At 32.5% G+C, this 10,572-nt stretch overlaps 1 protein-coding gene and 1 non-coding gene across 3 annotated transcripts in view; one reads left to right on the forward strand and one right to left on the reverse strand.

The window, feature by feature from the left end:
* Positions 1 to 7,671, reverse strand: part of LOC111057596 (multiple epidermal growth factor-like domains protein 8) — a 181,373-nt gene extending 173,702 nt beyond the window's left edge. For both annotated transcript variants that reach the window (XM_039424112.1, XM_039424113.1), the window contains exon 1: positions 7,353 to 7,671. The gene's annotated coding sequence lies outside the window, so the exon portion shown is untranslated. The remainder of the gene's footprint in view (positions 1 to 7,352) is intronic.
* A 468-nt stretch (positions 7,672 to 8,139) lies between these two features.
* Positions 8,140 to 8,211, forward strand: Trnap-agg. The gene has a single exon. It is a non-coding gene; the product is annotated as a tRNA-Pro (tRNA).
* Positions 8,212 to 10,572: the final 2,361 nt, after the last annotated feature.

Here is a 10,572-nt window from a genome sequence, read left to right on the forward strand (position 1 = left end):
GCTATTATTATAATTTATACATATTATTATTGTTACAATGTTATTATCTCCAACATGAAAGATAGAGGTGACAGGTCAATATGGAAAACTGTTTGAAAGAACTACTTCATGGGAAAGTTTATCTGTGTTCACTTCTAAATTTACTTATAAGCCCTAAAAAATATCTAATAGACATATTGGTTTCCGTACACGAAGAACATTGTTAATACAATAAGACCAATTGATTAATATTATTCAAAACTAAGCTCTTGTAAACAAATTGTTATAAAGTTTCAGTTGTTAGCCTAGAAATATTATAGGAAATTAAAGCCTTAACATGAGTTATTATTGTTAATGTACATGTAAGCTACCGAATGATAGTTATATTTTACTAAAATTCCTAGAAGTGGATTATTTAAACGGTTGTGTACTAACTCGAAAAGATTTCAACATGAAATACCTAATGCAATGATAAGCTTGCAGGAATAAAAATCTTCAAATTTGATAGGTTCTTTATAAATCTCATTTACAAGTAAGATTTTTGTCAGAAGATAGCGGCATTCTATAAAACATTGATTTATCTGTATTTCATAACACCACTTGATTGGAGTACTGGATTCAATCCGTTAAAAATTATTCAAGTAGACTTGGAAATCAAAACCGGTAAGCTACCTAACAAAAAGTTACTATGCTTGAGACTCTCAAGTAACCTTGAGATATACTACCTTCCACGACTATTTGCAATCTATGTACTGTGCAGAAAATTCTCATAAAACAAGAATTTAAATTATTCAAGACATTTAATGGCCCGTTTTAGATAACTTGAACACTACTCAAGTTGCATAGTTTGAAGGTTTTCCGAGGATGTTGCATGGGAGGAATGATGAGAGATGAATTGACCTACAGTAGGTTGTAGGTGAGTTCTTAACCATTGGAAAGATAACTGACTTCAAGCATAGGCCTAAACCAAGAGCAGGGCGCTGACGCTCAACTCATTTGTGCGAAAAGGAACTCATATAGGTCTAAGTATAACCATAGAGCTCGCAAAAACGTATAACTCATTATTTGATGTATCAATTGACTATATTAAAAAAAGATTTTACATAGGTTTACATAGAATAATTGGGCAAACGCTTAATTATTTTGTTGAAATATACCTGTTGTAAGTTGTAATATTATTGTTGACTAGCAGGTAACCCATGCTCCGCAAGGGTCTATTTTAAAACTTGACAAACTGAAATCTTGACATCTCGAACAATTGAGAATAGGCCTATCCATCTCCGGTTAATTAAGGATGTTTGCAAAATTTCAAGTTAATCAGTCCAGTAGTTCAGACGTGATGATGCGTCAAACATAATTTTCCTGTCCCGTACGTGTATAAGCCAGTTCTTTCCTTTATTATAGTATAGATTACTGAAAACATTCAACATATTCAAACATCAAAACATTCTATTAATAACAAAAATAGAATAGCAAATCCTACTCAAGTATTTTTTGTTCATAATCTCTGTGCACCTTTGTTACATGTAGACGAACAAGGAAAAATCATTCAACAGTCACAAATGATTACATAAATTGGATTTCTTCGAATACTTCTCCAATTATAAATAATGTGAGAATCTTTGAACAAAGAACATTTCCATACAATTTGTTGTACAAGAAGGATTTCTTCAAGCAATAACTGAGCTAAGAGACGCTGTTCTACTGAGAATACTACTTTAGTACTCGTAGGACCGTCCATTGCCAATACTTTCATGTTCTGTCTGTTTTCACGACAAATAACACAGGTGCAATAAAAATGACATTATAATCGATTTAAAAATATTATAAATAGGCTTAAAATTTTCTTAACTCTGTAATTTGGAGAAAAGTGATATCTGGAAACTATAAACAACAGTATCATGAAGACATGTAGCCCATATAATAGAAATTGATGTTATTCTATTTCTTATTACTGATTAGTAGGCCTATAATTTTATTTTATTATGGATTGAATAACTTACATGTTGCTATTATTATAATTTATACATATTATTATTGTTACAATGTTACTATCTCCAACATGAAAGATAGAGGTGACAGGTCAATATGGAAAACTGTTTGAAAGAACTACTTCATGGGAAAGTTTATCTGTGTTCACTTCTAAATTTACTTATAAGCCCTAAAAAATATCTAATAGACATATTGGTTTCCGTACACGAAGAACATTGTTAATACAATAAGACCAATTGATTAATATTATTCAAAACTAAGCTCTTGTTAACAAATTGTTATAAAGTTTCAGTTGTTAGCCTAGAAATATTATAGGAAATTAAAGCCTTAACATGAGTTATTATTGTTAATGTACATGTAAGCTACCGAATGATAGTTATATTTTACTAAAATTCCTAGAAGTGGATTATTTAAACGGTTGTGTACTAACTCGAAAAGATTTCAACATGAAATACCTAATGCAATGATAAGCTTGCAGGAATAAAAATCTTCAAATTTGATAGGTTCTTTATAAATCTCATTTACAAGTAAGATTTTTGTCAGAAGATAGCGGCATTCTATAAAACATTGATTTATCTGTATTTCATAACACCACTTGATTGGAGTACTGGATTCAATCCGTTAAAAATTATTCAAGTAGACTTTGGAAATCAAAACCGGTAAGCTACCTAATAAAAAGTCACCTTGTAAGTAGAAATGATTAATAAATTAACTGTATCAACGAATCTGTTTTAAGGTAAGGAGTACAATGATAATTGAAGGAAACAATCGATAAAAATAATATTGAACGTTTTTAAATGTTCTGTTAATGACTGTTAAAAGTTTTTATGGACAATTGAGTTGGTTAGTAGAGATGAAATTGAATGAGAGAGAGAGAGTGAGAGAGAAAGTGAAAGAGCATGTTTGAAAGAGAGACTTCCTCTTCAAGGCTAACAGGAATCGGAAGCTATAGACTCATTACAAGTTGAAATCACCTTGAATAACGATGCCGATTATCGTTAAGAATATTATATTCGGAGAGAATCTTTTGTCGTCAGAGATCTAGTATTACTCGAGATATATGTGGTGCTTGACGAGAGTGCTGCAGGCGGAGAGCTCCATCAATCAACGAGTCACATGACACACACAATTTGCTCTCAAGTTTACTCGAGTAATTAGTATTGTTACGGTGCAAAAGGCCCCTACTGGGAAAACTGAATTCTACGATACTCGAAGAAATTTCTAGAAGCATACCAATAGCAACTTGAGGACATGATTTTTAGGTTTGCCACTGATTTTTGAAGCGGTCCAAAAAATTGATTAGCAACTTTTGCAAATTCTGTATGAAGCTCATAGGCTACCACGGCGTCATGCTACGACTGCAAACATCAATGTCACCTTCTTGACATTCAACAAGTGGATGATCACTGATCTCATTTTATAGGTGATATTAGGATAAGGCCCAATTCACACACACAACAGACATCATGTCTCTTCTTTTTCCATTAAATAAATATAATTTTATTGTCATGAAACATACATGTTACTATGAGCAAAGTCAAATTTACAAGTTTTGTTTGATTCTAAAATGAAGTCGTATATTATCTAACAATTACTGTTTTAATCATAATCCAACATATTTTCAAGTTAATAGTTTACAATAGATTAGCCTATTGTAAAAAATACCTTACGTAAGTTTGAACTACTGGTGATTAGAATTATTATTGGTTTTAACATAAAGCTAAAGTTCATTAATTTCAAGTTCAAAATACTCGTCAATAAGGATTTTTGACCAACCAAGAATATAATTTTGTCTGAACAAGTGGAACGGAGCTTCCGCCCAAACTTGTGGCAGTCTATTAAATAACATGATGCCAACAACTACGTAACTATTGTTCGACTTGGATAATCTGCTGAATGGAATGTCAATATGCCTATTTGCCCTTGTGTGATGAGAGTGTATATATCTCTTCTGAGGCGGTGTTCAGTTTTTTATAGGAGAGAACTGTAATTATATAAAGGTGGGCGAATCTATCGGATTCTGAGAGCATCCTGACAACCTTCTTTTAAAGTATCAATAGCTCCACATATATGTTGGACTACATTGGACCAGAATATGTTTATATAAGCAGGAGTAGCCCCCTCTCGCAAATTTGGGACCTTTTTTTCGGAGACACCACCAAGAATTATTTCGAGGACGCAGTCTGCGTTTAAACCCCCCACCCCCCTATGTATCGGTGTGAAAAAGTCCGCACCACGTCCGTGCCATAATATGCCGGTGAATATGTGTTAATTGGGCTTAATACACGTAATTCGTAGAGTCAGCATTAACGAATCTGCTGCGCTCTGAATTACTCCATTTAGAAACAAAGATGAAACTAGGCTGGAATTATTTACCATCTAGTGACAAAGGTGAGTTGATCAGCTCAACTCATCTGAAGTGTAACGCAACGTTAAGTTACAATCGGTGGTGTAGAATATGTGAAGAGCTTTACACAGTGGAAAATTACACCAAATATTAAAAATTTGTGATTTTTACCAGAAGATCACGAAGAGTATGAATCCATGATAAATTTGAATCCATATAGGCCTATAAGCAAGAACTTGTGAAACATTAAGGTTTTATGAAATTCCGATCCTATCTGTATCTGAGAGATGGGAGATGGGTTCCATAAAGATCGAAGGATTACCTGCACAATTTGCTATGTCTCGGCAAAATGAGTAAGCTACATGAGAAACGAAGAAATCTGGTTTGATCCAGTATAGCTAGGTTCAGGCATTAATATGATAATAACCAGATGGGTAAGTTTGCATTTCAGGTTTCGGGAGTCTCATTGAATATTCACAGAAAGGATGCATTTATTTGCAATCCATCATGATTGATTGACGAACAATATGAAAAGGATTTGATTACGATTTTATAAGGTCTGTAAATTACCTGAAATTATAAAACTGATGGTGAATTTCACATTTTCCGAAAAACAGCTTGACCAAAAATGTTTTGGTAATAAATATACAAAGGTTGAAAAATTACATTGCTTTATTAATTTTAGTAGTTCTCTATTAGCGAGAGATTTCTTGTGACATCTCAAACAAAACCGTTTAAACTTGAAACGAAGTTTCATTCTATTGTTTTGAGAATGCCTCCATTTTATACAATTTATACTTCTAAGCTGGGTAAATGCCAGTCGTCGACCACGACAGGGTAGGATCACAGGTTGGCTGGATTTCAATTTGTCTAAATAACCTAAAAGATTATGTTCAATTATGTTTTAATGGGGGAGGTTGGGTTTATACTTTTTATATTTTAAAATGGTAATATGCTGATATTATTATAGATGTTTTATTCTTGAATAATAAGCACAAATAATGAGAAGTTATTTGATCAGTTGTTTCAGCACACTTGGACATTTGGACAATATTAATGTCAACAATGCTTGTCGTCGTCTGCGGAAGTTTACGCACAAACGGAATTGCACCTTTAATACTACGCCTGAAATTGGCAGTTTTCTGATAAGGATAAGGTAACGTGGTGGGTTGAACCAGAGACAAACAAATAGGTTACGCTTACGCGTATATCCTTTCTCTATAATTGAACCTACCAAAAGATTTAGAGATTCCTACTCATCTCTTATAATCATGCATCCATCTCATTACTCACGCACAAGCCACTACGCCCTCTGTTATCCGATTGGCTAAGAATAAGCATTTGGAGAGAATAAGACAATTAGAGGAAATTGTTGGTGCCATGTCGGCGAGGGAACGGTCATTGTCTTGAATTGCGGTGTTTGGGGCAACCACATTGGCAGCACTGGTTTGTATTACGTATAACGGGTGTTTTCTAGAGTTATAGAACAATGACTTCATATAGCCCCACATAAAGTGTGGTCTAGCAGTGACAAGATCTTGGAGGGAAAAATTAGGCGGTCAACTAAAGCGACTTTCAATAAATCGATTATGGCACGAGCTGTCTTGTGGAGCCACAGCTCCTGGACATCATGATTGTTCAATTAAGGAATGAAAAAGTTGATAATCTTTTTTAAAGCGGATGGACTCATGTCCAATTGCTGTGCTCGATGGCGGATGGACTCATTCGGGTATTCCTCAATGCTACTCTCTACTATAGCTTCTTCTGTAGGCACCGTACGGCGTCAATGGGGATGCGAGTTATCAATAAGAGTAGCCTAAACGTGGTGCAGAAACGTTCCGTGGTTGATCGTATATTAGCTGCTCTGATAGACGATTTTGTAGACGATGAAATATCCGTAGTGCACGAAACATATTCCGCACAGAACCATTATTTACAAAATAAAATTGCACTATTTGTAAACGTTGTTCAGGCGTAAATCTATACATGATGAATCGCCAAACAAAGCCGAGAATAAATAAATCAACAGTTTAATTGGTCGTTAACCTAATTCCGTCCTTTATAATATTAGGAGATAGAAGATGAATGCATTGATAATGATTTTATGAATACATCCACAATCGATTTTTAAAATGTAACTTATGGTATGAGGGGAAAACTGTGATTTTGACTAAAAAATATGAGATGGTAAATCCCTGATTCCTGATCGATCAAAATTTGATTTCTCAAAATCAAATCTTGGGGGTCCCATTAAACAGGCCAGGAGTGTTTAAAATGACTACTGAAGAAATTTCCTTGCATAGGGGGAAAAGCTGATTGTTTTCTTAATTTGGGGAAGGGGGTTGTTAAAAGGGAGGGGGATGTTGTGCGCAACCCTGATAAAAATATTCAACACTAGTAGGTAACCCGTGCTACGCAAGGGTCAATTTTGAAACATGACAAACTGAAAACTTGACATAATAAAATTGAAGAATTAGAAAAAGGCTTATAAACATCCTCGGTTAATTAAGAATCTATATGCAAAATTTCCAAGTCAATCAGTCCAGTGGTTCGCGCAGATGTGATGCGTCAAACATAATTTGCCTATGCCGTACGTGTATAAGCAAGTTCTTTCATTTATCATAGCATAGAATACACTTGTATTGAGAGTAAGTTATGGTATTTTCCCAAAATGGAAACACAAATAGAAGTTGTCAACCACATTTTAGAAAAGTGGTTGACAAACGTGCAACTTAGCCTATTTGTAATTTCATTTTAGATTTTTATTAAAATGCTTTTTTTAAATTACCAAAAAAGATATGATCCAGTTTATATATTTTTGAATCTTTCATAGTTGTCACTTTATACATACAACTAATTCTAACATAAAAACAACTTTTCATGTGACTTACTCAACTAACCTAAAAACAAATTTCCTACCAAGTTCAACGGTTTGATTAGATTAGCCGAAAACATTCAATACGTTCTATTCTCAATGTAATTTATTTCTTATGTTTACTATTAAAAATTAAAATATTTTAATGACATTTATTACCTATTGACAGGAGCTATTATTGAGAAATCCGTCAGTGTTCCAGCATCACTATTACTTGTCAAACACAAAAGAAACAAATCACAACCAGATGAGATTATAATCTGCAAGTTACAAATTCACCTCCAAAAAGATTTGAACTAAAGCTATTGGTAAACACGAATAAAATAATTCTATTTCTGATCCGAACATGCAATCCAGAATTTTCAGATTTCACTTCACTTCACACTAACCAAAAGAGAAGACAGAACACACCAACACAGAGACAGAAGAGAAGAGATGAAAAATGAGAAAGATCTCAGTTTGGCATGAAAGAGCACACAATAATAGTGCAATAGCACTATAGACTACAAGCTTCGGGGTCTGCAACTGATTAAAAAAACAATTTGCTCGAATAATGAATTATTTATTTGATTCATATAATTAATATCACGCTAAAAAATTATTTTCCATAAATAATAAATGGAATGTGATGTAATTTATATTACAGTACCTAATGAGAACTGTAATTATATGAACCACTCTAGTATCTACAATTTATCATAGACACATAACCTTTGTTATGTAGTTTGTGTACTTGCCTTGCCTATGTACAAATATACGTCTTTGATAGATTTGAATAGTGAATAAACTTTATTTTTATATACTTTGTACATTAGTAATAAGTTGTTTGACTTCTTAACGAAATAAATGACAATATGGAAAGTTTTTTATAAACTGAGCGGACGAATTAATATTGATTGAAACCAAATACCGTACTCAAATACATTCGTTTTCTGTTAATCATCATGGCTCGTTGGTCTAGGGGTATGATTCTCGCTTAGGGTGCGAGAGGTCCCGGGTTCAAATCCCGGACGAGCCCACTTTTTTTTGTATGAATAACCTAAATTCAAACTACCTGTATATCGTTCGTATTAGTCTAAGTAGTCAATGAGAAATATTTTTAATTCATTACCTGAATTTACCCGAAAGATGAAAGTATAAAAAATGAGTGGGCGGCAAAAAGTGATGGTAGCGGGTTGTCAAATGTTGAAAATAATGCTATTATCTGAATGTATCCTCTACATTCTACCTCTCCAGTATGTTCTGAGACATTTGAATACGTGTAGCCTATTATTTTTTGAACACTCACAGCTACGTTCTCCGCTTTAGACTACATCCGTAATGTTTAACCATAGCATAAAACAATCTTGGATTGTAATAGGTTTTCTCTGGTTTATCCCTTACAGAAGCATGATCAATAATGTAAACTACGTACCGTATTTAAATACTGTAATATTCTCAACACAAGGCCTACTTAAACTATGTAAAGAGGTACCGTAAAACGGGGTTACTTAGGCCACTTTTAAAATTCAAACACCTGGTGAATCTAGACCAATCAATATTCAGATTTGAAACTTAGTGCAAAACTTGGGTCTGTATCTTGACTTATTGTTCCATGTAATAAAAAAATTATTTGAACAATTTTTCACCTGAAAAAATATAAAAAACATGGTGGTCTAAGTTTTGAATGTTTGGCTCAAGTTGAATACTCCTGGGGTAACTAATTCCATACACTAGACTAAGAGAAACAATATTCATGTTTAAAAAACTGAATTTAATGGAGAAAAATAATACAATTTTTATTTTTAAGATTAAATGAGTGAATGAATGAGATTTTGGCTCAAGTTTAACACTTCTGGAGCAACTAAATCCATACACTAGACTAAAAGAAAAAAAATTCATGTTTTATATGAGAAAAATAATAGTTTGAAGAACTATTTACATTTTCTAGATTACCATAAATGATCATTTCAACTCATACAAAAAAGTGTGGCTTTTCTTGTGGCTTTTGTTACCCCGTAGACAGACCAGCTGAGAAAAGAGAAGCATCAGGAAAAAAATAACCTCAAAATTGGAGAACTAACTGATGCATCATCTAGACAGACAATTAAGGTTATGTTTCGAAATAGTTACTAAACTTGAAAGAGAACAGACTGGGATGGACAAATAAAGATATGATGGGTATAAAATTTGGTACAAATTTCCTCCAAATAATAACATTTTTTAATGCTTTACTTCAAATCTCAGTAATTTTTTTTTTGCATCAGCTTGAAGTTTGTACAATTTCCAACTCATAGATCTATAAACATCCAGGATTTCTGTAATCAGTGTTACCAACATGGGCTCTTGAAATTTACCTTGCAAAATGGCTTTTGTTACCCTGTAGGCTTAAGTAACCCCGTTTTACGGTAGGCTACCCTACCTAATTGTATTTTGTATTGTCTCTACCGCTTAAATTATGGTAGAGACACAGTATACGACAGTTACGTACCGTACAGTATTTTATTGAAAACAATAAGTTTACCTATTAAAAAAGTTATATTTATTTTTGGCAATTCCACTTAATCAATAAAACAGTACTGAAAAAAACGGGTTGATTCTGAAAAACCTGTAAATAAATTAATGAAGTGGAATTGAAAAAATCAATGTTTTTCATTAGAAGTTCCACATATATGTAGGCCTATTCAACAAATTTATTTATTTATTAATTTACAGTAATCATTATCAAAATAAATAATATGTATTCCATTTTTAGTACTGCGTAATAATCCAAGTGCAGAGCTGAAACTTATCAAGATAAACCACTGAATATCATTCATTCCAAAAATATTTCAACAGTACGTCATGAGTGAAGGTGAGAAAAAGAGTTTACAATATTTTCTGGTTAGAAAAAGTATCAATATATTGTGTATTGCTTTTGATTTATACACTTGAGTACAACCAACAATATTATCTAACAAAGAAATAAAATATGAAAATTACTATATAGATAACATCAAATTAATAATTAAAACTACAACAATTACTATTTATAAGTCATCATTAAATGATAATTATTGATCTTTGACAGGTTCCGGAATTATTTTTTATATGATTGAGCTCAGTCTTCAAATATACACAGTAAAATATCAAACAAACTTATACTGAGTTCTAGAGCTAAATTTAAAGTAAAATATTTTTGAAAACTAATACCTGTGTGGTTAAACTCTGATTAAATTTAAAAAAAACTACTACTACGGCTACTTTCTTGTATTTATAAAATAGAATATTGTAGTACCCTATGAAAATAATAAAATAAAAATACAATATTATAACTAATTGTAATTGTTATAATCGTATTTTCATTCTATTATTTTCAAAGGGTACTACAATTCTACTTTATAAACCAAAACAGCCATAA

This window comes from Nilaparvata lugens, chromosome 3 (genome assembly GCF_014356525.2).
Source record: "Nilaparvata lugens isolate BPH chromosome 3, ASM1435652v1, whole genome shotgun sequence".
Lineage (NCBI taxonomy): Eukaryota > Metazoa > Arthropoda > Insecta > Hemiptera > Delphacidae > Nilaparvata > Nilaparvata lugens.